This window comes from Balaenoptera borealis (genome assembly GCF_965194805.1).
Source record: "Balaenoptera borealis genome assembly, chromosome: 11".
NCBI classification, from domain to species: Eukaryota; Metazoa; Chordata; class Mammalia; order Artiodactyla; family Balaenopteridae; genus Balaenoptera; species Balaenoptera borealis.
In genome coordinates this window covers 18,968,110-18,995,797 of record NC_138868.1, presented here as the reverse complement: position 1 = coordinate 18,995,797, position 27,688 = coordinate 18,968,110, and the positions used below count along the sequence as shown (strand labels likewise).

Genomic DNA, 27,688 nt, shown 5'->3' with positions numbered 1-27,688 from the left:
AAAGAAATTTTTTCTATTTAATTTCATACCTATATGAGATGATGGGTGTCCACTAAACCTACTACAATAATCATTTCATGATGTATGTAAATCAAATCATTATGCCATATACCTTAAACTTATACAATGCTGTATGTCAATTATATCTCAATAAAACTGGAAGAAAAAATATAACCCATTTGATCCATCTCATTTTTCTCTAAAGTCATGTCATTACTTTCTCTAATTCATTTCACGTTGATCATATCCTGAGACTTTCTCTGCATTATCAGAACTGCTTCATTTATTCATTCATCCAATCATCTAACAGAGATTATTGAGAACTTGCTATGTAATAGGCACCGTATTAAAGACATATAATGGGAATGCCATGGCCTTTGTCCTAAAAAATCTAGTGGGATAGACAGGGACACAAAACTGCAATGTAATAAAGGTGTGAGCAATAGGACCTATGAGATAAAAAAAGATGGAGGACTAACCAAACTTCAAAGAAGATAGTTCACCTCATTATTCACCCAGAAAATGATGCATTTCATTGGCTATATGTCTTCAAACAATGATGAAAGCCTTGCACACCATATAAAGCCACGTTTAAATATTATCGGCCAAATGACAGTCAACCCAAATGGGAATTTGGGGGGGAGAGAATATGAGAATTCAGGGTCAATTACACATTAAGGATTTGGATGTGTATGGTTGATCAGAATCCACCTAAACCCATATATCCACAAGTTAATCCTTGTTACATCTGATGATAAAAGCATTCCTTCCAGCAAACATTTATTGAATGTCTACTCAGTACCAGCATTATGTTATGGGATAGAAAGGACACAGAAATGTGCAAGGCTTGCTCTTTGCCCTCAGTGAACTTCTGATCTAAGTAAATACATTTGAAAAATTCTATCTGTGGCTAAAAGGATAGTCATCAATGTGTTTTAAGAAATCAAAGGATAAGAAACAGTATGCTTCCTATAGCAGGTGGAATTCCCAACGTGATATGATAGTAGAACTTCGACATAAAAAATGAAGAAGAATGACTCCAGAAAGAATAAATATCAAGAACAAAAGCTCAGAAGGGAAATATAAGACTTTGATAGTGGTTTGTTGGCCAAATATCATGAGTCTGATACTAAGCTACATATCTGAAGTACACTGCTTTATTTCATTTTTTACAATAGCACCATGATATAAGTATTATTACACCATTTTAAAGATGAAGAACCTAGGTCTCAAAGAATTTACAATAGGTTATTTACCTGAAGTCACAAAGGTAATACATGTTCAAATGATGGTTCAAACTCAAGACACTGACATCAAAGCTTTCTCACCTAGGTAGTAGAAATATAGTCTACCTGGTCATCTGAAGAGAAGTACTGAAAAATGTGATTAGAAAGTCTACCTAAGCCAGATAGTTAAGGGTCTTGAAGGCTAGACTAAAAAAAGCTTAATCTATTTAAATTTTGCAAAAATTCATTCCAAAGAAATTAAATACATGGAAAATTATTTAAGCGTATCCTAAATTCAGTTCAGCAATGTTTCACAAGTTAAAGACAGGAGATAGTTAATAATAAAACATCATACCTACGTTTACACTTCTCAATCGTCTGAGCCTATGACAAAAGCCTAACAAAGGAGGTAGAGGAAGAAAGAAAAATTGGCTACTGAGTTCAAATACTGACAGGTATGTATACATGTATATATGTTTTTTTTAAGTGGAAATACCATGTTCTATAACCACACTATACTCACAGGCTTAAAGCACAGGACAAAGAACCTCTTTTTATGAAATTCAGGTGTCCTGCTATGGCAACAAAGGCATCACAATAGATCCCCGCAAAAGGAAATAGAGGTATAATAACTATGCAAGCTGTCGTGCCAGGCAGTCACAAACAACTGATTAAGACCAAATTGGCCAGCTTGGGATGCTGACCAAAACTTGGCTGTTTCCTGAGGGCGCTGTTACCAGGACATATTATTGTATTTCTACAACATGGAAATTAACACACAGCCCTAGGGTTGATTTTTGTCTTCTCCGCTGCTCCCCTCCCTTGAGAACAGCATCACCGTCACTCACTGTTGATTGCATTCTTGCCCTCTTCATCATCTATTCAGTTCACATTAAGTTGAAACTTTCAAGAGAGAACTTAGAAGCATTCATGCTCTGTCCCTATTGTGGAACTTGTCATTTAAAAAACAAAGCAATAACCACACACATGCATGCATGGACACAATCACACCACACACATACACGCACTGGCAATAACCCTGCAACAGAATAAGAGATCCCTGATGGAGACTGAACATGATAAATGGAACACAGTGGAGAGGTAAATTGCCAGAGGTATCAGAAGACGTGTTTTGGTGATGCCAACAGTGGCACAGTCATTTATTTAAATATCTGACAACTAGAAAGTTAAAGGGAACCCACCCCTGTCATTCACTTAGGCTGCTGATTGATTGATACCAACCTTCTTCTTCTTCCCTGGCATCTAATCACCTTCCATTCCTTTCTGACAAGATCCCTGAATTTCCCCAAGCAAAGAGCTCACGCCTAAGGCAAGAGCTTCTTATTAATTGTTCTAAATGGAGTGGAGATCTATAAAGGTCATGGTTGCTTTCTAACAAGCTGTTGCCCAGATCAAATGCCTTTCAAATGTGACTAATTATCGAATTGGTAGAGATGGCCCAAGTCTCTCCAGAGTTAGTCCAGGGAGCATGGAAGGTGTCTCTGATAACATAAGGGATGTGTATAAGTAGTTCACAGGAACATTGTGCTACAATTGTGATATACATATTCCTTCTTCCCAGGATTCATGTGAAACTAAATCAGGACCCATGTCACCACAGTGACAGGGGTATGGTTGTTTTTTTTTTTTTTAATTTATTAATTAATTTATTTATTTTATGGCTGTGTTGGGTCTTCGTTTCTGTGCGAGGGCTTTCTCTAGTTGCGGCAAGTGGGGGCCACTCTTCATCGCAGTGCGCGGGCCTCTCACTGTCGTGGCCTCTTGTTGCGGAGCACAGGCTCCAGACTCGCAGGCTCAGTAGCTGTGGCTCACGGGCCCAGTTGCTCCGCGGCATGTGGGATCTTCCCAGACCAGGGCTCGAACCCATGTCCCCTGCATTGGCAGGCAGATTCTCAACCACTGCGCCACCAGGGAAGCCCGGGGTACGGTTTTAATAGCAGTGGTGACAGCTATTTTCTTAGTCCAGACACCAGCTGGAGAACTGTACTAGAGAGAAAAATGCGTGTGCTTTTCACACTTAAATTAGACATTGATTCTTATAATGTCTTATTAGACCACCAGTTAGAAGCAAAAGACATACAAGCAATGTAACATGTAAGTAAGTGACCATGATTAGAAAAACAAGTATAAAGCTGGCAGATTCTCTATTGTTTGAAATACTAGGAGGATGTTCTAATGTTGTTACTGCTGAATATCCATTCAGATAATAATATAGAAAACATATTATACATCTTTAGTCAGAATGGGCTTAAAACACACCACCATTTTATCATGCAATATTTAGGTCTCCAATCTCAATATCTCCAGCAGTAATACTATCCACCAATATTTGCTTTACTATCACCTAAAATATTAAATGGTAAATGAAAAACATGACTGGAGCTCTTTGGAAAAATTAATGATGTTTTCAAGCAAAGTAAATGCATAATTGAATAAATGTTTAATTAATTTTTTCAGGGGTTCAAATCCAGGAAGGTGTCATTTAAAATATTCTGCCATTGCTGGAAGTCTTGACAAAAATTTCAGAACGCATGTTTCCTATATGTGGTATATTTACAAAATAATGATATAACATGCACAAATAACTAGAATGAATATTCTCATTTAATTTTCCTATTTAAACATTGTCCAAAAAGTTTCTTTTCTGTGTCATAGCAAAGAAAACCAAATAATACTAAATAAAGGGTACAAAAATATAAATAAGTTATTACTATTGAATCTCCCTAACTTATAACATTAATTTCTCCAGGATCTTCCAGGCTGTTGGAAAAGTAAAAGTAAACAAGCACCATATGCAAACCAAGTGATACCTAAATAATTTAAATATTTAATAGGAAAGGAGAATAAATTTAAAGGATATAAAAGAGAAGTTACCTTACCCTAGAGGGGTACTTTATATCATCATTACATGCCCCAATTTTTGATATATTTTAAATCATAGACAAGGATGGAAACAAGGAAAAGGAAGAAACAATGTCATTTAGGACCAAATCAAATCGTTTCTATTAAAGTAACTTTGAGGCAGAGGGTAGAGGAGACAGTGATACTTTATATCACTCTATTCCCTTAGTGAGTATTTAATTAGCACCTATTATGCTTCAAGCAGTGCAAGACGGAGAAAGTAAAAATGAATCTTGATCCTTCAGGGGAGATAAATATGTAAATACAAAAGGAAATAAATATGTAAATATACAAGGAAAACTAAGCATACAATGCTCTAACTGCTGCTTTACAGATACAAACAGAAATATTGCATCTCATTCACTGGACAGCTGTCCCAGATCAGGAATCCTAAGCTCCATTTTGGCAGCTTTTACAATGACTTGTAGTAAAGTTGGACATGGTCCAGAGAGGATCAGCAAAAACGATGACGATGGCAGAGAGACAGACTTATTTGGGAAAATTAAAGAAGCTACGTAAGTATTGCTTGTCTAAGTGAGCGCATACTAAAAAGTCTATAAATATTTTGATGGTATAAATACCAAAGAGAAAAGTGGAATTAGAATTAGAAAAGGTAAAATTTTAGGTATAAATCAGAGGGGAAAAATGTAATGACAGATGCGAACTCTAACATGGAAAAAAATTCCTTCTCTAGAAAGGGTAGAATTTTGTCTATTGAGTCATTTGATTTAGGTATTTTTCTCTCCTGGCTTGACTCTAGGAAATACGCACAATATTTATTTCCAGTACATTTCCCCAAACTCTGCTTTAGGGCTGTGTATGTGCTAAGTATCAAGACAAGTATTAAAGAAGAATAAAATAGAGGCCTGCTATAGGTTGAATGTTTGTGTCCCTGCAAAATTTGTATGTTGAAACCTAATGCTCAGTATGATAGTATTAGGAGGTGGGGCCTTTTGGACGTGCTTAGGTCATGAGAGTGGAGCCTTCATAAATGAGATTAGTGCCTTTACAAAGCTCTCTCTCCCTTCTGCCACATGAGGTTACAGCCATGAGAAGATGCCTGTCTATGAGGAAGTGTGATCTCACCTGACACTGAATTTTGCATTTGCCTTGATCTTGGACTTCTAGCCTCCAGAACTGAGAAATAAGTTTTGCTATTTATAAGCCAATTAATCTATGGTATTTTGTTATAGCAGCCTGAATGGACTAAGACAAGGCCCTGTATTTAAGCAGTTTACAGTTAGAAGGAATTTTGTGTCCTTCCTATCACTCCACATAGGATCCACCTCCTAAGTGATGCTTCTCTCAGGCTGGTAAAGTCCAGCCAACTCAGATTACTTGGTGTTGCTAGGACCTTATCAAGCATGTGTCCCACCAAACTACAAAGCATTTCTCTTTTTCACTCCCCAACTTTTACTGTACGCATAAACACACACACACACACACACACACACACACACACACTTGCTCTCTTAATTAAAGAAAATAACTCAGGCATTTTGTACAGTAGTACCTAGATTTAAAGGTATTTAACGCAACATTCTTCATCTTTACCATAAATATTAAAGTTGAGAAATCTGAGATAAAGCATCCTAATTATACTCTGTGAATGATTGGTAACTTCAGATGTTAGTTTTTGTGTGGCATGTAAAAAAAGAAACAATTGTTAAGAAAGATAGATTGTTTACAGAAGGGAAAAGAACACTCCTATAATCACAGTATGGTAAAGGTAATTTTAGACAGCAGTGCTTTCCTAAAATCAATCAGTCAGCAAATGTCAGAACACCTGGTTCAGGACCCAGAGTCACCTAGTGAGCACAGCAGATGATCCTGCCCTCTCTTTGGACCACAGATTCCTGGGGCTCATCCACACTTACCTCCTTGGAGACATAGGGGGGCAACCCCTGCACTGTGGGGAATTCACACTGCTTTTCCAATTAATGCAACTAATGAGTCATTACATTTTTTTTGAAGTTGGCAAAATGTTATCTGGTATCAACTAAAGTGTGGTTTACACTTGTCAGATAACTGCAAAAATTAACCCTGACCAAGTAGCAAACTAACCAACTCTTGAAAAAGTTTGTACATAAAGAAATGATACATAATATAGGAAATGTGTGTTATGTGCTTCCTTTTGTGATGGGCAAAATGCTAAGGACTTTACATGCATTATTTCACTTAATCCTCATGAAATTATCACATTTAATCCCTAAAATAACATTATGAGGCATTTACTCTTGGGAGTCCCTTTTACAACTGAAGAATAGGAGACTTAAGAGTTGTTAAATTAATTTCCCAAGGTTGAAAAGCTAAGTGGTAACAGTTCTGTTTAATTTCAGTCTAAGTTTTTAACTATTGGGCTCTAATATGGGTGTGAATAGAATGCTGAAATTGAGGGATTCTATGCCAAGAAACAAAAGCACTCCAGAACAGTAGCCATAAAGATGGAAAGCAATTCAAGACTGCACCAGTTTTCTTATGGATTATATAGGTAGTACCTTTCTCATAATATTTTTAATATGCAAGTCGATAAAAGTTGATTTTAGAAGATATGACTGTGTCTTTAGTAACTTTAGAAACCGAGAAAAAAATGAACTGAATATTCCTGTATACGGTGACTGACTTACTGGGCCATATTGCTGCCTTTATGTGTTTCTTTGCCATCAATCCCTGGGTTTTCATTTCTCTGTCATCCAAGTGAAAGAGAGACGTGCATTTGCACTATGAGAAAATAGTCTAAACCTCTACTCAGAATGTGTACTCAACCGTGTGTATTTTTGCCCAGCACAGTGTTTTAAAGTTTGAGAACATAAATGCTTTCACAAGAGCCATTTACTGGCCACAAGCCCCCTACAATCACTATATCATATAGCCCTGATTCATTCATTTTGCACCCGCCGGGCGCCTATAAACAATGGAGCTGGAGAAGCCAGATCTAATCTAGGAGAAGCCTCTTACTCTTCATCGATGTACTAGATCCCTGTTCTGGTGTGAGGGCAGATATTTGTGTGGCTTTGAGCAAGTCATCACATTTCTTCTGAAACCATCTTAGCACTCAGTTTCCTTATCAGTAAAACATGCAGAAATATAAATCTCTCAGTCCCTTTCAGATACCTTTTCTTACTGGGAAAGTTCCTCTTTATGGAATAATACCAGCTAATCAATGCTAAATGATTGATAGAATTAGAATAATCATCATTTTTTAACTTCTAAAGAAATAATGGATCTAGATAATGATTACCTAAAATCCATTAAGTAAATGGCTGGTGGCAACATTTTAACAGATGGTCCTGCCTGAGAGCCATGTGAACCCACTGGTCAATTTTAACATCCTCCAAAAAAAAAAAAAAAAAACGACACGTGGCTCCTATAGGAAGTACAGAATATGTACCAGTTACCAACTGTGTGTGCCAAAAGAGATCTTTAACTGGATAATTTCTCCACTGAAAATGTCTATGCTCTTGTTTATAGATCACAAACACTTGATTGTTACCCTATTTGACAAAAAAGGTGGGAGATAAAAAGACACGGAGATCAACTTGAAACAAGGAACATAATTTTAGAAATGAAAAAGGGAGAAAAATTGGACTTAAAATTAAATCCATGTGAAAACAAGTTTCCATTTTTAAAACCTAATATGCATGAAACTTTTCAATGAAATACTATGTATAAATTGAAATGCAGTGCTTTATTAAAATTATCTGCCACCCTAAAATGGATGGTATTTAATTGGGAAAAATTGTATAAAAGCAGCACAGTTTACCCTCTTTTCATTAAACTGTTAAATGTCCCAAGCGACTTGCTTTACGAATCAACAAAAGGCATGAGCCACTTACCCTTATTGGAAAACAACCTAAGGCTACCTGGCCTTCCTGAGTCAGCCTGAGAGAGGAAAAGCATGTGCTGTTTAGCTTTACGAATGCAGTCACTCTACTAGGAGCCCTAAACTTCCTGAAGACAGGAAATTCAACAGAGACTCAGAGAGAAAAGTCCTGGAGATGGGATGGCGGTTCAGGCAACTAAATCTTAAAAAAGAAGTAACTCCCAAAGAGATAAGAGAGTCTTTACAGATCTATACAAACTACCTCCAAAAGCTCCTTCCTCCTTTGTAAAAACAGCCTAACTTTGTTGTGAAACTGTGAATAATGCCTAGCACATTGCTTAGAATGTAGAAAGCTCTCAATCAATATTAGCTACGGATAATGGTGTTACTTCTCATGGTTCTGAGCTTGAACAGACTATGTTGTGTTTAGGGGAAAAAATAAGCAAGACTGCTCCTCCCACCCCACAAACAAGCTACTCTCTCATCTAATTTAGCAAACAAGAATGCTTTTCCAAAAACTAAAATATTTCTTTTATATTGAAGTATAGCTGATGTACAATATTATGTTAATTTCAGGCATACAACATATTGATTCGGTATTTTCATGTATTACAAAATGATCACCAATATGAGTCTAGTTACCATCTGTCACCATACAAAGTTATTACAGAATTTTTGACTATATTCCCAATATTGTACATTACATCCCCCATGACTTCTTTATTTTATAACTGAAGTTTGTACCTCCAAATCCCCATCACCTATTTTGCTCAGCATCCTACCACCCTCCCCTCTGGCAACCACTAGTCTGTTCTCTATGAGTCTGTTCTGTTTTTTATGTTTGTTCATGGATGTTTCCTTCACTGTGCAAAAGCTTTTTACATGGATGTAGTCCCATTTGTTTATTTTTGCTTTTGTTTCCCTTGCCTGAGGAGAGAGATCCAAAAAAAATATTGCTAAGACCACTGTCCAAGAGCATATGACTTATGTTTTCTTCTAGGAGTTTTATGGTTCCAGGTCTTACATACAAGTCTTTAATCCATTTTGAGTTAATTTTTGTATATGGTGTGAGAAAATGGTCCAGTTTCATTCTTTTACATGTAGCTGTTCAGTTTTCTCAAAACTATTTATTGAAAAGACTGTCTTTTTCCCATTGTATGTTCTTGACTCCTTTGTCAAAGATTAATTGACCATAAAAGCATGAGTTTATTTCATGGCTCTCTATGCTGTTCCACTGATCTATGTGTTTGTTTTCGTGCCAGTATCATACTATTTTGATTACTATAGCTTTATAGTATAGTTTGAAATCAGCGATCTTTGCTCTTCTTTCTCAAGATTGCTTGGGCTATTTGGAGTCTTTTGTAGTTCCATACAAATTTTAGGACTATTGTTCTAGTACTATGAAAAATGTCATGGATATTTTGATAGGGACTGCATTGAATCTATAGATTGTTTTGGGTAGTATGGACATTTAAATTATTAATTCCTCCAATCCATGTGTCATCTTCAATATCTTTCATCAATATCTTATACTTTTCAAAGTACAGGTCTTTTACCACCTTGGTTAAATTTACTCCTAGGTATTTTATTATTTTTGATGCAATTTTAAATGATATTGTTTTCTTAATTTTTCTTTCTGATAGTTCATTAGTGTGTAGAAATGCAACAGATTTCTGTATATTAATTTTGTATCCTGCAACTTTATTGAATTCATTTATTTATTTAAATAGCTCTTTGGTAGAGTTTTTAGGGTTTTCTATATATAGTATGATATCACCTGCAAATAATGACAGTTTTACTTCTCTTCCAATTTGTATGTTTTTTATTTATTTTTCTTGTCTGATTGCTGTGGTTAGGACTTCCAATACTATTTTGAATAAAATGATGACAGTGGGCATCCTTGTCTTGTTCTTGATCTTAGAGAAAAAGTTTTCAGCTTTTCACCATTGAATATGTTGTTAGCAGTGCATCTGTTGTATATGATCTTTATTACGTTGAGATATGTTCCTTCTATACCCTTTGTTAAGAATTTTTATCAAAAATGGATGTTGGATTTTGTCAAATACTTTTTCTGCAACTATTGAGATGATCATGTGATTTATGTCCTTCATTGCGTTAATGTGTTGTATCATGTTGATTGATTTGCAAATATTGACACATCCTTGAATCTCTGGGATAGATCCCAATAGATCATGTTATATGATCCTTTTAATGTATTGTTGAATTCAGTTTGCTTATATCTTGTTGAGGATTTTTGCACCTATGTTACTCAGGGATAGTGGCCTGTAATTTAAAAAAAATTTTTTTTGGGTAGTGTCTTTGGGACCCTGTGCTTCCTGGACCTGGATATTTATTTCCTTCCCTGGATAAGGGAAGTTTCCAGCCATTATTTCTTCAAATAAATTTTCTACCCCTTTCTCTCTTCTCCATTTCAGACCTCTATAATGCAAATGTTAGTATACTTGATGTTGTCTCAGATGTCTCTTAAACTGTCCTCATTTTCTTTAATTCTTTTTACTTTTACTGTTCTGATTGGATGGTTTCCGCTATGCTGTCCTCCAGGTTGATTACGCATTCTTCTGTATCATCTAAACTGCTACTGATTCCCTACAGTGTATTTTTCATTTTAGTTATTGAATTCTTCAGGTCTCAGTCATTCTTTTTTATATTTTCTAATTCTTCGCTAACATTCTGATTGTATTCTTCCATTCTTTTCCTGAGAAGTAATCATCTTTATGACTGTTGCTTTGAACTCTTTACCAGGTAAATGACTTATCTCTGTTTCATTAAGTATTTTTTTCCTGAGGTTTTACCTTATTCTTTTGTTTGGAACAAATTCCTATGTCTCTTCATTTTGTTTGATTTTTCTGTTTCTATGAATTATGTGAAACTGTTACGTCTCCTGGTCTTGAAGGGCTGGTCTTGTGTAGGAACATCCCCTATGAAGACTGTGTGTGCCAGGTGACTTTGGCAGGCCAGCTGGGGCTGGAGGGGGCACAGGCTGGCGTGAGGAGTCCCCAGGATGTGCCAGGTTGTGCCAGGGAAACTTTGGCTGGATGATTAGAGTTGTAACAGGCATGAGCCAGGGCTTTCCTGGTTTGCACAATGTCTGTCGCCTTAGCAGGACAAAAAATCAAGCCATCTCTTTTACTGTATCATAGGTGAGGAAAAAAAACTCTGTTTTATAGGTGGAAAAAAAGTAAAGTTTGATGTCACAAGAGAGGAAATACCCCCTTCAGTATGTGTCTTCACAAACAGTGTCAATAAGTTCTGATACCCTCTTGCAGCTTTTTCCTCCTTCCCTACATCTGCTGCTGAGGGAACGTGTGTGGGAAGGGTTGGAAAGGTAAGAGTGGTTCATTTTCTTTCTCATCCCTGACACCAAGGGCCTGAGTTCTTTCTTCAAGTTTCCCAGGAGTCCTGGTCTTTAGAGAGAGAGGCTCACAGTAGAACATTTTACTGTCAGATATGGCCTCTGGAAAAGCTAGCTTTAACACTTTCAAAGATAGACTCTGGGAGAGAGGCAGAGGGTAAAGGTCCAATTCATCCTCAACTCTAGAAACATACTAGGGAAGTTGATTTAGTCAAAAAAGAAGATTGCACTATACATCATTAGTCTCCCAACTTGCCTTACGTTTGAATAATGGTACTCTAAAAAAAGAAAAAAGATGAAGAAAAAATTAAAAAGAAGAAATCTTCTCTGGCAATTTGATTATTAGGTCACTTCAAGAGAGGCAATTTAAGAAACCAGCAAATGCTGCTGGGAGAACTAAAATAATAACAAGCAACACTAATATAACACCTTTCCTCTTCAAAGCACTTTACAAACATGAAGTAATTAGGCCAATTAAAACTTGAAAAAGTAGCCTATTTAGACACAATCTTCTTTTCACATACAGTGCATCTGCTGGAAATGACTCTTCTGCCTTGTTTTCAATGCAAAAGATGCTCACAGGAAAACAAGATACCCATAAATAAATAGTGGGACTTAATTTCAGAAGGATCGGGGTCTAGAAGCATTTAAGGCATTTAAATCAGAAGTTTATTTCCCACAATCTGATTCTTCCCTTAGATTCCCTACCATAAACCCTGTGTGGGTAGACACTTCCTGAGTAGCAGGTAGTTATGCATGGATGCTATCAGCAGATAACAAAGATGGGTAGTCCAGGGAATGAATGGGCAGAAGATCTTGGGTTTGCCTCTTCATAATGAGTTAAGAGGAATTCCAGAATAACTGAGCAAACCGGCATAGTGTTTTAAGTTAGAAAGGGTTTGGAACTGGGAGTAAGGAGATTTAAGTCCCTGTTCAAGTTTAACCGCTAATTCACTATGCGACTTGGGAAAAATCATTTAATCTGTTTATGGTTTTGGTCTCTAAATGTGAAATGAGCTGTTTGATTAGATCTATGGTTTTCAAAGCATGTTCTGAAGGTACCGTAGGTCCCCAGTGGAGATAGGTAAAAGCTCTGAGTTTCTCCTCTGGTTGAGGAAGAGTAGCAGCATTTTAACTCATTTTAGACATTAGATTTTTATGAGATGTGAGTAGTTCCACATCTAATTGAGCAAGAAGATCACTGGAATGGATGATATCTAAATTCTCTTGCAACTCTGATATTCTGTGATTTTATGAAGGCTTTTAAACCGCATAACATATAGGATATGTTTCAACGAGAACTTTCATTACATTAGCTTAACCTACTAGCATCAGAGGAGGAGTGAAAGACAAAGACAGTGTTCCTGAGTTCTCTCTTGTGCTCTGTAAATCAGGGGCAAGGAGGGTTATTTTTCTTTGATTTGTCTGAGCCTCGGTTCAGCTGGTGTTACCAGCAACCCCACCAGGTCTCTGCTCTCTCTCTTCCAGCTTCTCTGCCTGCCCCTAGGTGGCTGATTTTGATCACCTGGGCCTCAAAGTTTAGGTTTGGGGAGGGACAGCGGGCTCCATTTCATTCCCCAGTCTTGACATCTTCTGAAAATTTTATATAAAGCTGCTATTCTCATTTCTCTGATTTATGAGTATGTCTACTCTGTGATCCAGAGCCCTGGAGGAGGAGAAGAATAAATGGAATGATTTGGGCAAATAATTTTCCCTTTACTCATCTGCTCCCTTTTTGCCTGGAATCTAAGCTGCTTTTAGGAACCTTCCTTGACAGTGAATTCCAATAAACTGGTCTGTTAGCAGAACATTTAATTATCCCCAAAACGCTATTATTAATCTTAACTGTACAGTGAAGAAACTGATACTGAAAGGGTTAGTGGACAAAATCCCAAAGTTTGGGTGGCAGAACCAAAAATGGAACTTTCAAACTTTCTGACGTCAACTCCCCGACTTTCTCCCATCACTAAATCGCTTTCCTATTTATGTAACATAGACCAATAACTCCGAGTCCAAACAAGGCAAGATAAGTGTTGCTTCCTGTACTTGCTGTCACCTAATGTTTCTTGTACTTTCTCTTTAGATTCTCAGGGTTAGAGGACAACGTGTCTGATGGACAGGGTATGGGTTTGAAGTCAGGGCATCTGGCTTTGAAATTAACATGTCAAGTGACTTCACTAAAGTCACAGTCATAACCATGATATGTCTAAATGGCTTTCTTATTTTGAAGAGTGAGAATAATACCTACCCAACTACTTCACAGTGCTCTTATAAGATTTTAACATACTATTTGTGGGAACATATCAAAATTATTTTAACTGCTCTACCTACCCCGGTGTCATTTGAGATGTTTTAGTTTTTGATGTTTTCCATCTCTTGCAGCATGGCAACTGAGTAAAGAGCGAAACTAAAGAGTTTTCCAGGAGCACAGATTTCCCCAGTGAAACTAAAGGAGTCCTAATTCCAGATGGAAAGCATTTTGGCATTTCCTCAGAGAATACCAGTAGTGAATTAAAATAGAAATAGATACTCCTTACTGAGTAAAAGTCTAGCAACTCATTCATAGGCCTATCCACACTCTAATTAAAATAGCACAACTATCTAGGAAATTGTGAGGAAAAGCCACCGATACTATTGACTGCTTTTGCGATGCCAACAATCACAGAGAATACTCAGTGACAACCTGAATTCCCATAGCCAGGATATAAAAGGAAAACAGTAAGTTATTGCTGTAGGATATTAGGAAAGATTCCAGTAGTGACTAAGAAAAATGGTCTAATAATCAGAGAGTCAACCAACAGCATGAGTTTAAACTAGCTGACCTAAGCAAAAGTCAACTGCTGATTGTAAACAACAGCTCCTTTGCTTTATAAGCCTAGACTCAGAAGCAGAGAGGTGCCGGAATGCAGGGTATGATAATGTATCCTATGCCTCTGATTATATCCAGTGATTCTTGAAACAGCACGTTTCTTACTAAAAAATGTTACACAAGATTTGGGCCTATGTCTAAGCTTACTTCCTCAGTTGTCACTGGCAATGATGCGGGTCTGCAAATCAGCAAATTAGCACAGGTCTTCCGGACTAGGATTTGAAATTAATAAACTCAGCCCTAAGAGGCTTCGCGCTTTATCCAAATGGAATCCACTGTTTAAGTTTTGCCAACATCCAGCTTCCTCATTCTCCAATTATCTAGCTTTATTATCAAAAACCAAATATACTTACACAAGTCAGTACTAGATTTAATTTTTTTCCTTTTTTGTTTGCAGTTTTATTGAGATATAATTGCCATATAACACTGTATTAGTCCAAGATGCACAGCATGATTTGATATATATAAGTATTATGAAATTATTTGCCAAAATAAGTTTAGCTAACAATCACCTCACATAGTTGTACATTTTCTTTCTTATAATGAGAACTTTTAAGATTTATTTATATTCGCTTAGCAACTTAAAATATACAATATTTTAACAATAGTCACCATGCTGTATATTACATCCCCAGAACTTACCTATTTATAACTGGACGTTTTTACCTCTTGACTACCTTCACCCATTTTCCCCACCCCAACGGCCCTCCCCAATAAAATAATTTTTTATTTGCCTAAAAGAGAGTGCCCAAATGCCCATTTTATATACATTAATATAGCTTAATCCCTGCCATTCCCCTTCCATTGTTATGGCACCTCTATCTACTGTTTATTTTCTCAAGAAGAACCATATGTATTTGCTAGATCACAGCTCTTACTTATACTCTATTAGAAAATTACCTGGCTAGTTTAAATGCTCCTCTCTACTTAATCTCAGCTTCATCCCTGTTTTAACCTAGGTTGAAAATCTAATGCTGCCAAGTTAAAGAATGCACCTATCCATAGAATTACCAGATTTACACAGGCATATCTGGAATCTGATCTGTGCTCCCCTGAGACACATGTATTAACTTCTTCAAAAATGTGGGGAAACATGCCAGTCTTTTAGACCTATTGTTGAGCAACAAAATCTGAAAACACACACATACACACACATATACACACATATTTTGTAGCTGTTTTGAACATGAACAGTGATTCCCAGAGACTCAAATCAAATCAACTAAGAGTTCTATGATATCTATTTTTTATTATGCAGTTCTATAATTTATTTAATCCCCCTAACTTCAGGAGGAATTCAGCTTTACATCTTTTCTTAAATAGTATTTGACCTAAGGGTCCTTGACCTGGTTTCCAAGAGTAGCAACACTGGCTCTTGAACACTCTGATATGAGATATATTACTCTGTGTGTGTGTGTGTGTGAGGGGGGTGGTGTTTATTAATGGGAAATTTCTGGGGAGAGAGTTACTGCCTGTATTAAGTTCTCAAGATTTCTGTGATATTATCATGACTTTAAAAATGTTATGACCCACTGATAAACCATCTATGATTTAACTTACGATCATTCAATCTTTATAGTCTCTAAAATTTGTCATTATTCTGTCTCCACATATTAACCCAATTCATAATCTTCTTTCTAAAGGTAAGAAATACTTAAATGGAAGAAAATTCCCTCCTCCAAATACCACCTGATCAATCATATTGTTTTAGAACCCTGGCATTCATGTTCTCCGCGACTGTAGTAAATCAGAAAGATCTCAGACATCAAAGTCAGAACACTGTCCCCTTAGTCTTGACTGGCTACTGTGTGGCATTAGCATCTGGGTCCAATGAGTCTGGCACTTTTCAAACAGTGAAACAGAGGAACCAGATGCGTATGCCTTCAAAGATGGGGCATGAATTTCCAGTTAGGCCCTTCCTCCTGCTCTTTCTCCAACAGAGCTGGATCTGTCAATGAATAAATGCTATGCTCAGAGGCAGTGAGAGAATGCAAATGTCCAAGATGAGAACATTTTTTATTAAAAAAAGAAGGTTTCCTATTATTGCTCTCATTGTGAAATCAGACATTGGTAGGAAATACCAATCAAGCCTTCACTTAAAACAAGGTGATGAGGAACAGATGCTCTATAGAGACAAGTATTGTCTGGAAGATGGCTGTAGGGAAATGGGATTTGTGTGTAAGTGTGAATTCATTACAAAATCTTTCATGACCTTCTTCAGGTCAAGGTGAAGATCTGTGAGCTGACTGACAGTACCATTAAGTGGATTGGTAACTATCTGAACACTGCACCCAGAGAAGACTGATTAATTATTTTGGCACTAATCTTTAGGCAGAGCTCCACGCTTGAGTCATTGGGTACTATACTTGGCCTTATGATATTAAACACAATGTGTACCTTGTAAATTTGTCCATGACAAAAGGTGGGGAGGTAGATAACAAAGGGAATGTTAAAATAAATACTCAGAGATCTTGATGGCTAGAGGAGTAGGCCAAAAATCAACAATATGAACTACCACAATCATATGATAATATATGGTGAAAAAGAAGCTCTAAAATACACCAAACATGGATTTAAAGGCCCACTTTACTGCTTAATTCCTATATGGGTCCAGCTAAATTACTTTCTAGGGCTCAGTTTTCTCATATGTTAAATGGAAACAGTAAATTTTACCTTATGGGGTCACTGAGAAAGTTTAACTGTATAGCATACATTAAGGTCATAATATAGAGTCTAGAATTAAATTGCTGGAAAAATTTAGTTATAGGTAGTATGTTAATTTTAAACATTATCTTCACAGATGAAAATAGAGAAAATACCTGATAATTATTCATTAACTCATTTATCAAATATTTAGTAAACATATAATAAGTGTTTAAACACTCAATATATCCAGTGTTATGCCTGGTTTAGGAGGTACAAAGATGAACCAGTCCTGGCCTAAAGGCAGAGTTGAGGAATTGTAATGAAGAAATAAGGAATGTACAGGTGGAACAACAATTAACTGTACAATATCAATAAGCACATACTTCCTGGCCCTATAATCCACTCTTCCACTTGATTCTACTTGCATTAGGCAGGTCATGCCTCAGAATGTCCCTTTCTGAGGGACACTGACCCATAGAACCCCTGTTGAACAAGTAGGGCTCAATAACTCCAACTACTATGGTCTAAATATTTATTCCCCAACCCAAATTCATATGTTAAAATCCTAACTCCCAATGTGACGGTATTAGAAGGTAGGGCCTTCAGGAGATGCTTAAGTCCTGAGGATGGAGCCCTCATGAATGGGCTTAGTGTTTTTATAAAAGCAACCCCATAGAACTCCCTACACTCTTCCACCATGTGAAGACACAGGAGGAAGTTAGCAGTCTGCAACCTAGAAGAGGGCCTTCACCAGAACCCAACCATGCTGACACCCTGATCTTAGACTTCCAGCCTCCAGAACAGTGAGAAATAAATGTGTCTTATATAATAAGGCTCACAGTCTGTGATAGTTGACCAAAGCAGCCCAAATGGACCAAGACACCAACCCATGACACAGCCAACTGGACCAAGCGTAGATACCAGATCCACAATGCCTTGCTATGCCCGAAGCTAAATGCCCTTCCTTAAGCCAGGAGATTCTCTCTCTCAGAAATTCAGATGAAGCAACAAGGAGAGATTGGTGCAACTGGCAATGGAAGGATGCAGGAGATAGAGTTGAGATTGGGAGGGGCCACATCTATATGACAATGAGACACTAGACATATGACTAAGCAGAAATACACAGGGAAAATCCGAAATGTCATAAGGGTGAGAGAGAGTCAGAGATTAATGCCAAGGGCTTCAGTTCCTGATGACATAATAAAAGCTACCTCTTCTTGAGCACTTTGTGCTAGTATCCCATCTAGCACTTTATATACACTAGCTCACATATCCATTACAAACTCTCCATGAGCTCATTACTGCTAGTTTTCTCATTTAACACATGTGAAAACTGAGACACAAAGAGGTAAAGTAACTTGTGAAAGTTTCAAGGCTACTGTTTATTAGAGTCAGGATTCAAACCCAAGTCTTAGGGCTTCAGAGCCTACATTCCTAGCTGTCATACTCTACCGTTGCTCCTGTCCTTTTGTACCCTTATAAAACCCCTCTATCTTAAAGTGGTCTAAATGAGTCTTTCCTTCACTCACCATGAAAGAAAATAAACTAACACAGCACCTTTGAACCTGACAGGGATTCAACTTCAAACAAAAGATGTGGGAGGTCTGCAATACTGTAAGCCTTTGATGCTGCAGAAGAACTGTTTTTTCCTCTCAGGGAGCATCCTGCTTTGTGTACAGAGCAGGACTGAATTTCTGAAGATCAGCCTTTGATAGTTTTTGAGGTGGCATTTTGGAATAATAGAACCTTGAAATAGTAATGAAGCAACTTTTCTTAAAAGCTTCCAAGTGCTCCACAGGAATCCTCTTATGAATGTCTACATCATTTCTCCAAAGAGATCTAGGGGCAATGCAGACTTCCCCTCCTCACCATGCCACAAACAGAGGAGAAACGTGATGCAAAGAGGTTCTCCCAAAAGACCTCTGAGGGGATAATAGATGTTGGTGCTCTCAGTGGCCACTATGTTGTAAGTTGTGTGATTCCATGGCTGTTTTTTCCTCTCAACTCTGAAGCTTTTAGAGAGAAAAGGCTACATCATTTTTATTTTTCCACAAACAGTACCCAGTAAAGATGCTGCACATGAAAAATCATTTAAAGGAATGGCTTTCAGTAAATGAAGGAACACACAAAGGAAAGAACAAATCCTTTTGCTAATTGTATATCTGCTTTCCACAAATAAAAATATACACACTTTTTAATTTAGTTGATTCTTTTGTCTTATCAGAAATGTATATATATTATATATTATGTTATTTTATAATTATTCAGCAAGAGAGGCAGCATTCAAATCCAGGCTCCCGTTTCTTGGTTTTTAATCTTGGCCTCGCTAATTATGAGTTATTTAACATTCTTCTTCGTTAGTTTCCTAGAGTAAGAGATTCTCTAAAGACTTAATAATTATACCTGCCTGACAGGGTCACTATGAGGATTAACTAAGACATTAACAAACCCCTAACAGTCCCCAGGACATGGTGAGCTCCAAGTAAACATTAGCCTTTTTGCTACAACTATTCAGTAGATAAGGAAACAAGTACAGGCATCTTCACAGTCATATTATAAAGTGCTTGAATGTATGGGATGTATCGGGAGATAATAAAATATAATAGCTACAGTGAAGTTTAGGAATATTTAGGGTTAAAATTCCAACATGACTTTGGGCAAGTTTCTTTACCTCTCTGTGCCTCAGTTTACTCATAAGCAAAATGGAGATAATAATATTCCTCGTTACCCAAAGATGAAATACTGCCTACGACCCCCATCTCTGAAGAAGGGTGGGAAGCCAGAGCTGCCATGTGTGTATCAGCTGCCATGCCCCAGATGATACACACAGCATGATAGGGTCTCCTTGGCCACTGGATCTGAAGTCTGGATGTTGCTCTATAAAGATCTTTAGGACTTCCCTGGTGGCACAGTGGTTGGGAATCCGCCTGCCAATGCAGGGGACACAGGTTCGAGCCCTGGTCCGGGAAGATCCTATATGTCACAGAGCAATTAAGCCCGCGCGCCACAACTACTGAGCCTGTGCTCTAGAGCCTGCGAGCCACACTGCTGAGCCCGCATGCCACAACTACTGAAGCTCGCGTGCCTAAAGCCCGTGCTCCGCAACAAGAGAAGCCACCGCAATGAGAAGCCCATGCACCACAAAGAAGAGTGGCCCCCGCTCGCTGCAACTAGAGAAAGCCTGCGTGCAGCAATGAAGACCCAACGGAGCCAAAAATAAAATATAAATAAATAAATATCTTTAATAAATCTTTTTAAAAGAAAAAAAATTCCCTGTACCATAAGATTGGAATTAATGAGCTCCTAGATATAAAGCTCTTAGAACAGTATGTAGTTCACAGTGAGTTCAATACAAGTGTTTGCCATTATTAACCGTCATTATTATTATTACTACGTAATGTAATATTATCCAGATATAAAATCCCACCCCCAGGCTTTATACCCTCTATATTTGAAGACACCTCTGCAGCCCCTACTATTTGTCTCTCTGATGCATACTACTACGTTACCATCTGCCATGACAACTGTTGGCAACTTTGCTACTAACCCAGAGTTCAGATTCAGTAGGAGTGTATCAGAGAGACTGTAATTCAACAGGAAGCCAGAAGAAATATAGCTACTTGCTTGGAGGTATTTTGCCCAAATCTTCTGATAACATTTTTTTTTTCTTTAAACCTGACCAGAGTAATTACGGCTCTTAACAATTGTTATAGCTCAGAAGCAAATGCCGGGTGACTCCTGCAAACAGTTTTATCAAACTGACATTCCAATAAATGTCCCTTGCAAAATGTCAAGTGAGATTTCTGAAGGGGAAAGAAAAATGCCTCTTTTCTTCTTCCACATCCCATGTTTATGTAGATCAAAAAGACACTGCATGGCTGCCCATTGTTTCAGCAATTCAGACATCTGCAATAATCCACAGAGAATCCTTAAGCAGCCAAGTCTCCATTCTTAACACTGAGGAGAATGTTATGAATTATGAATGTGGAATCAGCATCATGGTCGATCCGGGAAGCTGAACTGACTTGCAGTGATGTCCTCCTGCAGTTTTAATTAAGCAGGAAGGAGTTCAAGGGTGTAAGGCAGAAGCAGAGTGAGACTGAAAACTGGCCCACTATGCAGGAGATTCTTGTCCCTCTTTGTGTCTTGAGTTTCATGTCATTCATGAAATAAATATCCCAAATTATATGACTTCACAGGGATACTTAAGGGCAGTTAATGAAGTCAACAGTGATTAAATCAAGTCAGTGAAAAGAAGAAAACTGCCTTTACGAGAAGGTGGATTACTCTCTTCCCTAGATGTGAGTGATTAGAGAAATAACCAAAACGTTGAAGAAGGAGGTCATGTAGAGCCGTCTACCCTATTGTTATTAACCTGCTTCTTCCCCACTAATCAGATTCTGATTTTGTTCAGGTATCTGATAGCCACTGTCTCCAGAGGAGGCTCTTCAGAGCTCCACGGCAAATCCTGATTGACCTGAACCAGCTATGATAATCCAGCGGTGATAATCATTCTTGCCAGTGTTTGTTTTAGGAATGGCCTTGTGGCACAGTTATTACCCATGAGACTTGTGGGGAGAGAGATTTGCCTGGGACACATCTTTAAAAAGTTTCCTCATTTTTCAAAAGAGGTGCATGTGAGTAAATAGCTATGTGGGGAGGTGATGCTTGGGTTCATTGCAGCCAGCCTGCAGCTGTGAATGTACGCATTTTAGGTCAAAGTCAAAATGCTCAAAATGGCAGGGCAAAAAAGATAGAAAGATGTGAGTCTTGAATGATGCCATATCTCCACTGAATTACCAAACCTAGAACTACTCCACCCCTGGTCATCTCATTATGATATAATAATTTCTGTTTTCTGTTAATCACAGCTAACTCACTTTAACCAAGATTCTACTCAATGTAAAAAAAAAACCCATACCATTATTTTAATTTATACTCACACCAACTTTCTCAAGTACTTTCCCCTTTTTACAAATGAAAACCAAACCCCAGAACAAATAAACAGAAAAACAACAACTAAGTCTCAAAGAAAATAAATGATTTGTCAGCAGTGACCCACTGAGCAAGTCATAACTCTGGAATGAAAGCCCATGAGTGAGTGATTAAAAAGCCTGTGTTGGCTACACTATGCTGTGGGGCAAGTTTCACCACTGGAATTATATTCATTTCTATTTATATCAACTTAGAAGTTTTTAGATGCCAGGAGATATACGAAATGCTAGGGGTGAAAATATTATAAAAATAATAATACCTATTAATATTAACAATACAGGGTGATGATAATGGGCAAGTCTGACCAGCACTGTTTGGGCTTCAGGTATTAATGGCCAAGATGGATTTTAAAGAAAGAACATACAGATTTTAGGCAGATTAGTCAGGTTTGGTGGAGGAAAGGAATTCTAGGTAGAGGGAATGGATTATTTGGAGACCCATAGGTAACTAGCTAGTAGTGGTGTATAAAATATGGAGAGGGTGTGGTCGGGAGCTACGTTAGAGAGGGAGTAAAAGCCCAGATCATGGAAGTTCAAGCTTGAACTTTATTCTGTGGATCACTGGTTTTTAAACTTTATCCTTAACCTTTTCCCTTCAAACAAAGTCATATCTAAAATATTAGAACAGATAAAATTAGAGTCTTCTGGTTGAACCCATAGAGCACACCTTAAAAGTCACTCTTTGTGAATGATGGTGTGTCACCTAATGGTTTTAACTGTAGACGTCATGTAAAAAGAATGATGTCTTGGAAAGATTATTCTGGGGATAGCATGGAGGAGGATAGAGGGTTTGAGAAAGACACAGAGGCAGAAAGTTCAGCTAAGAAAAAGGGAAATGGATGACGGGTAGCAAAATAACTTCCCAGACTCTCAGGTATTCCATGCAGATAACAAATGCTCAAAGTAAGGCATTGATGATGAGTCAGCATGTACTTTGCCACCCAATTGCCACTCCCCATCCTTTATGGTAATCATTTCAAAAAAAGTGGTGGGGGACAGTGAGATTGCCATCTCCATTATTAGCCAGTCATATATGATTGATGCCAATGTCAGTTCCAGGTAGATCTGATTAACTTAAGCCAATCAGAAAATCTTATCCCTCAGCCACAGTGACTGGTTTGGGAACAGTCATGTGATACAAGTTGAGCCACAAAAGAAGTTGTTTGCTGGAAGGTTTTTTTGGAGGGAAGAAAACTTTAATCATTTTATTCAGAGAGCTATGAGAAGTGGTGTCCTTCCTGCAGGATGAAAATATGGAACCGCATAGCCCTAGATGCTGAAGCAGACCATCTTAACTAAGAGGGAAGACCGACTGAAAACAAAATAATGTCATGGAAAGGGAAAGTATAGGCGTAAAGAAGCTGGTTTTTGACAATATCATTAAGCTACTTTAACATACCTCCATTGAAACCCTTACCACTTCCAGATTTTTCATGTATTTGAGCCACTAAGTTTCCATTAATATTTAGTGCACTTTGGGTTGAGTTTCTCTTTCTTAGAAGTGAAAGTACCTTAAGTAATACAGGACAGTAAAAAAAAAATTTTTAAAGGAATTGATTTAAAATAAGGTAAAAATCAGTGCATCAGTGGCACTGAGTGACTAAATTCGGCATGAGGATAAGGACAGAGTTTGGGATGACTCCCAGTTGTTTTGTGGCTTGTTTAGAGCAATGATCATGTACCAACATGGGGAATCCAGAAGCAAAATCAAACAGGGGAATTGAGAGAAGTTACCAATTTGGGTTTTAGATCTGGGGTGTTGATACTCCTGAAGCATGTTTGAAGATTTATAAAGACAGTAGCTAAAAACGATGGATATTCTAAAACCAGTAACTGAGGGTGGAAATGGGAAGAAATTATGTAATCTAAACAGTAAATAATTTAAACATTAATTTTATACTGAAATAAGAATATATAGTATAGAGAAAAATCAACTTTTTCATGATTTTTTTTTATTTTAAATAGAAGGCTTGACTTCAAGGATATTTCTTATCGTTGGCAGCTTCAGGCTGTGACTCATGCCTACGAGGGATTAACTATTCCAGTCCCTCTGCTCTAAGGAGTACTTTTAAAACTTTTACAAATGGATTCAGGGGTCTTCATGATTAATTTCATTAAGGGACTCTGTAGCAGATCAACCTTCCAATATGACCTACAGCTATATGTAAATTTCAGAAAGATTGAGTTGGCAACTGAAACTGAGGAAGCAGGAGTTCTCAGAATGGTGTAAGGCTCAGGGAAAAAGGCCAAAACCAAATTTGATCAGGTTCCCAGTTGCTACCTGGGCCTGGCTTTGGTCCATATTTGATTTTCTGGTAAGAAACCATTATAGACAAATTCAGAGATGAATCACTGCTCTGGGATTTGTTCATTTTCCAACAGGCTCTGACCCATAAGGGGGTGATTTGAGACCTGAACTACTGCAAACCTTTTGGGTGTAAATGAGTTCCAGTTGGCAAGGTCTCCATCTAATTTTGACAACAAAAGTCTTATAGGGAATGCCCATAAGGCATTTTACACATCAAACAGCTCTTACTGAACAATGCTTTGATGAAATAATTATGAATGAATCAGAAGAAGTAAATTACCCTTGAAATAATAACAATACTTAGCATTTTCAAAGTGTTTAACAAATAACTATTTAATTTACATTCTAGCATTATGATGAAGGGATTTTTGACTCCAGTTTTATAAATGGGAGAGCTGAGCTACCAGGAGGGGTGATATACTCATGTCAAGAAGGTCAATCTAGAAAGAATGGTAACTGGATTTCAAGCAGCTGTTCCCTGAATGGGGAGGTGGGTAAAGGAGAGGTTGTCTTTTAGGTAGAGCCCAATTTCCTTCCATTCTCCAGCTTTTCAAGCATTCAAAGAAGGCAATCACATTTTTAAAAAAGCTTCTGAATTGAAAATACTGTTCTAAAACTGAAGATTGTTTGAAACTATACCTGATATATTTGTGGCTCCATAATTTGGGAAACTGGGTCCACTTCGGGGGAAGTGTGTCCCTTGAATAGCAAGGGCCAAACTCCAGACGGTTCCTTCAGGACAGTTACAGGAATCATTCAATAAGGACGTAACTATCACAGAGTGCAGTCAGAACCCGCTCGTGGCTTCTTGCCTGATCCCCATCTCTTAACTATGTTGACCTCTTTTTCTGCTTCTTGTTTTTTAGTGCCTGACATAAAATGTAGCTTTTGATGCCTCATGTCCCTGGTGACTTCTCAGGCTGCATCCTGAGTTGGCATTCTGAACTCAAACTGAACACTGAAGCTAATGCTTGTTTGCTGTTTTGTGGAGTTGACACTGCCCACACCTGGAATTCATTCTGCCACCTCAGTTCTGTGCCGAAACATCACCATGCAAATGGTCCCCAATATCATCTTATTTTGGGGGGCCATGGCATCAAGCTGACAGCCCATGTGTGTGTTTCCTTTGACTGCCTGTGCAGCCCACACTGTTTGCAAAGACACTGTGACTAGGCAAGACTTATATTCCTCTCAAAGAAGCAGGCTTGCTGCTTGTGTTCCTAACATCTTTCTGCCTTATGTTTTTATATCGGCTATAAGGTTCCGTTATCTATTGTTACATAACAGACCACATAGAAATGGAGTGGTTTAAAACAACAATAATTTCCCACGGTTCTCTGGGTCAGGAATTCTGGCAGAGCTCACCCAGGAAGTTCTTTGCTTCACATTACATTGATTGGAGTTACTCCTACCACTAGAGTCAGCTGGGAGCTTCACTAGGGCTGGAATATCCATGACGGCCTGTCACCATCCTAGGCGTCTCTCCACACAGTGTCTAACCAACTGATGGTCTGGCCCAAGAGAGTAGTAGAAGCTGCCAGTCTTAAGACTGAGCATGAAAGTCCCAGAACAACAATTCTACTGCATTTGTTTGGTCAAGGGAAATTATAGGGCCAGCATGAAAAGGAGGAACAGGGAAATAAATTTTATCTTTTGATTGAAAAGTGGTATAGCATATAGGAAGGGAAGGAATTGATAATTTCCTCTTTGGAAATTATCTACTGCACATCTCTACAACCTCCGTTTGAAACTTCAAATTCTATTTTGAGTTTTGGTGGCAGGAGGTTTCTTGGAGTTCCTAGAGTTCATTAATTTGCTCAATCAGTAGAGATTTTCTTTTACTTTTTTGGTGTTGATGGTTTGTTCTTTGAATACCTACTCTTTGCCTGGCACTCTTTTAGAACATGGGGACACAGCAATGAATCGAAGATATGGGATTCCTTCTTTTATAGAAATTAGAGGAAGAGCTTCAAGATGGCGGAGGAGTAAGACGTGGAGATCACTTTCCTCCCCACAAATACATGAGAAATACATCTACATGTGGAACAACTCCTACAGAACACCTACTGAACGCTGGCAGAAGACCTCAGACCTCCCAAAAGGCAAGAAACTCCCCACGTACCTGGGTAGGGCAAAAGAAAAAAGAAAAAACAGAGACAAAAGAATAGGGACGGGACCTGCACCAGTGGGAGGGAGCTGTGAAGGAGGAAAGGTTTCCACACACTAGGAAGCCCCTTCGCGGGCGGAGACTGCGGGTGGCAGAGGGGGGAAGCTTCGGGGCCGCGGAGGAGAGCACAGCCACAGGGGTGCGGAGGGCAAAGCGGAGAGATTCCTGCACAGAGGATCGGCGTCGACCAGCACTTACCAGCCCGAGAGGTTTGTCTGCTCACCCGCCGGGGCGGGCGGGGGCTGGGAGCTGAGGCTCGGGCTTCGGAGGTCGGATCCCAGGTAGAGGACTGGGGTTGGCGGCGTGAACACAGCCTGAAGGGGTTAGTGCACCACAGCTAGCCGGGAGGGAGTCCGGGAAAAAGTCTGCAGCTGCCTAAGAGGCAAGAGACCATTGTTTTGGGGTGCATGAGGAGAAGGGATTCAGAGCGCCGCCTAAACGTGCTCCAGAGACAGGCGCGAGCCGCGGCTATCAGCACAGACACCAGAGACAGGCATGAGACACTAAGGCTGCTGCTGCCGCCACCAAGAAGCCTGTGTGCAGCACAGGTCACTCTCCACACCTCCCCTCCCGGGAGCCTGTGCAGCCCACCACTGCCAGGGTCCCGTGATCTGGGGACAACTTCCCTGGGAGAACGCACGGTGTGCCTTGGGCTGCTGCAACGTCACGCCGGCCTCTGCCGCCGCAGGCTCGCCCCACCTCCTCCATACCGCTCCCTCCCCCCCCCCCCCCCCCCCCGGCCTGAGTGAGCCAGAGCCCCCGAAGCAGCTGCTCCTTTAACCCAGTCCTGTCTGGATGGGGAACAGATGCCCTCAGGAGACCTACATGCAGAGGCGGGGCCAAATCCAAAGCTGAACCCCAGGAGCTGTGCGAACAAAGAAGAGAAAGGGAAATTTCTCCCAGCAGCCTCAGGAGCAGCAGATTAAACCTTCACAACCAACTTGATGTACCTGCATCTGTGGAACACCTGAATAGACAACGAATCATCCCAAAATTGAGGCGGTGGACTTTGGGAGCAAATGTAGACTTGGGGTTTGCTGTATGCAACTGACTAGTTTCGGATTTTTATGTTTATCTTAATATAGTTTTTAGCACTTGGTATCATTGGTGGATTTGTTTATTGGTTTGGTTGCTCTCTTCCTTTTTTATTTTAAATTTTTTAATTATTTAATTTTAATATATTTTTTAAATTTTTTATTTTAATAACTTTATTTTGTTAATTTATTTTATCTCTCTCTTTCTTTTTCCTCCCTTTTCTTCTGAGCCATGTGGTTGAACAGGTCTTGGTGCTCCAGCCAGGTGTCAGGCCTGAGCCTCTGAGGTGGGAAAGCTGAGTTCAGGACACTGGACCACCAGAGAC

The 27,688-nt window shown here is 38.7% G+C and overlaps 1 protein-coding gene across 10 annotated transcripts in view; it reads right to left on the bottom strand.

Annotated features, from left to right (window-relative positions):
* LRRC4C (leucine rich repeat containing 4C) overlaps positions 1-27,688 on the bottom strand; it is a 1,238,963-nt gene that overhangs the window by 1,177,521 nt on the left and 33,754 nt on the right. For 9 of the 10 annotated variants that reach the window (XM_082343757.1, XM_082343756.1, XM_082343745.1 and 6 more), the window contains exon 1: positions 1,750-26,947. The exons of the other annotated variant lie outside the window; for it this stretch is intronic. The gene's annotated coding sequence lies outside the window, so the exon portion shown is untranslated. Of the gene's footprint in view, positions 1-1,749; positions 26,948-27,688 lie in introns of those variants that run through there. 10 annotated transcript variants of the gene reach the window in all.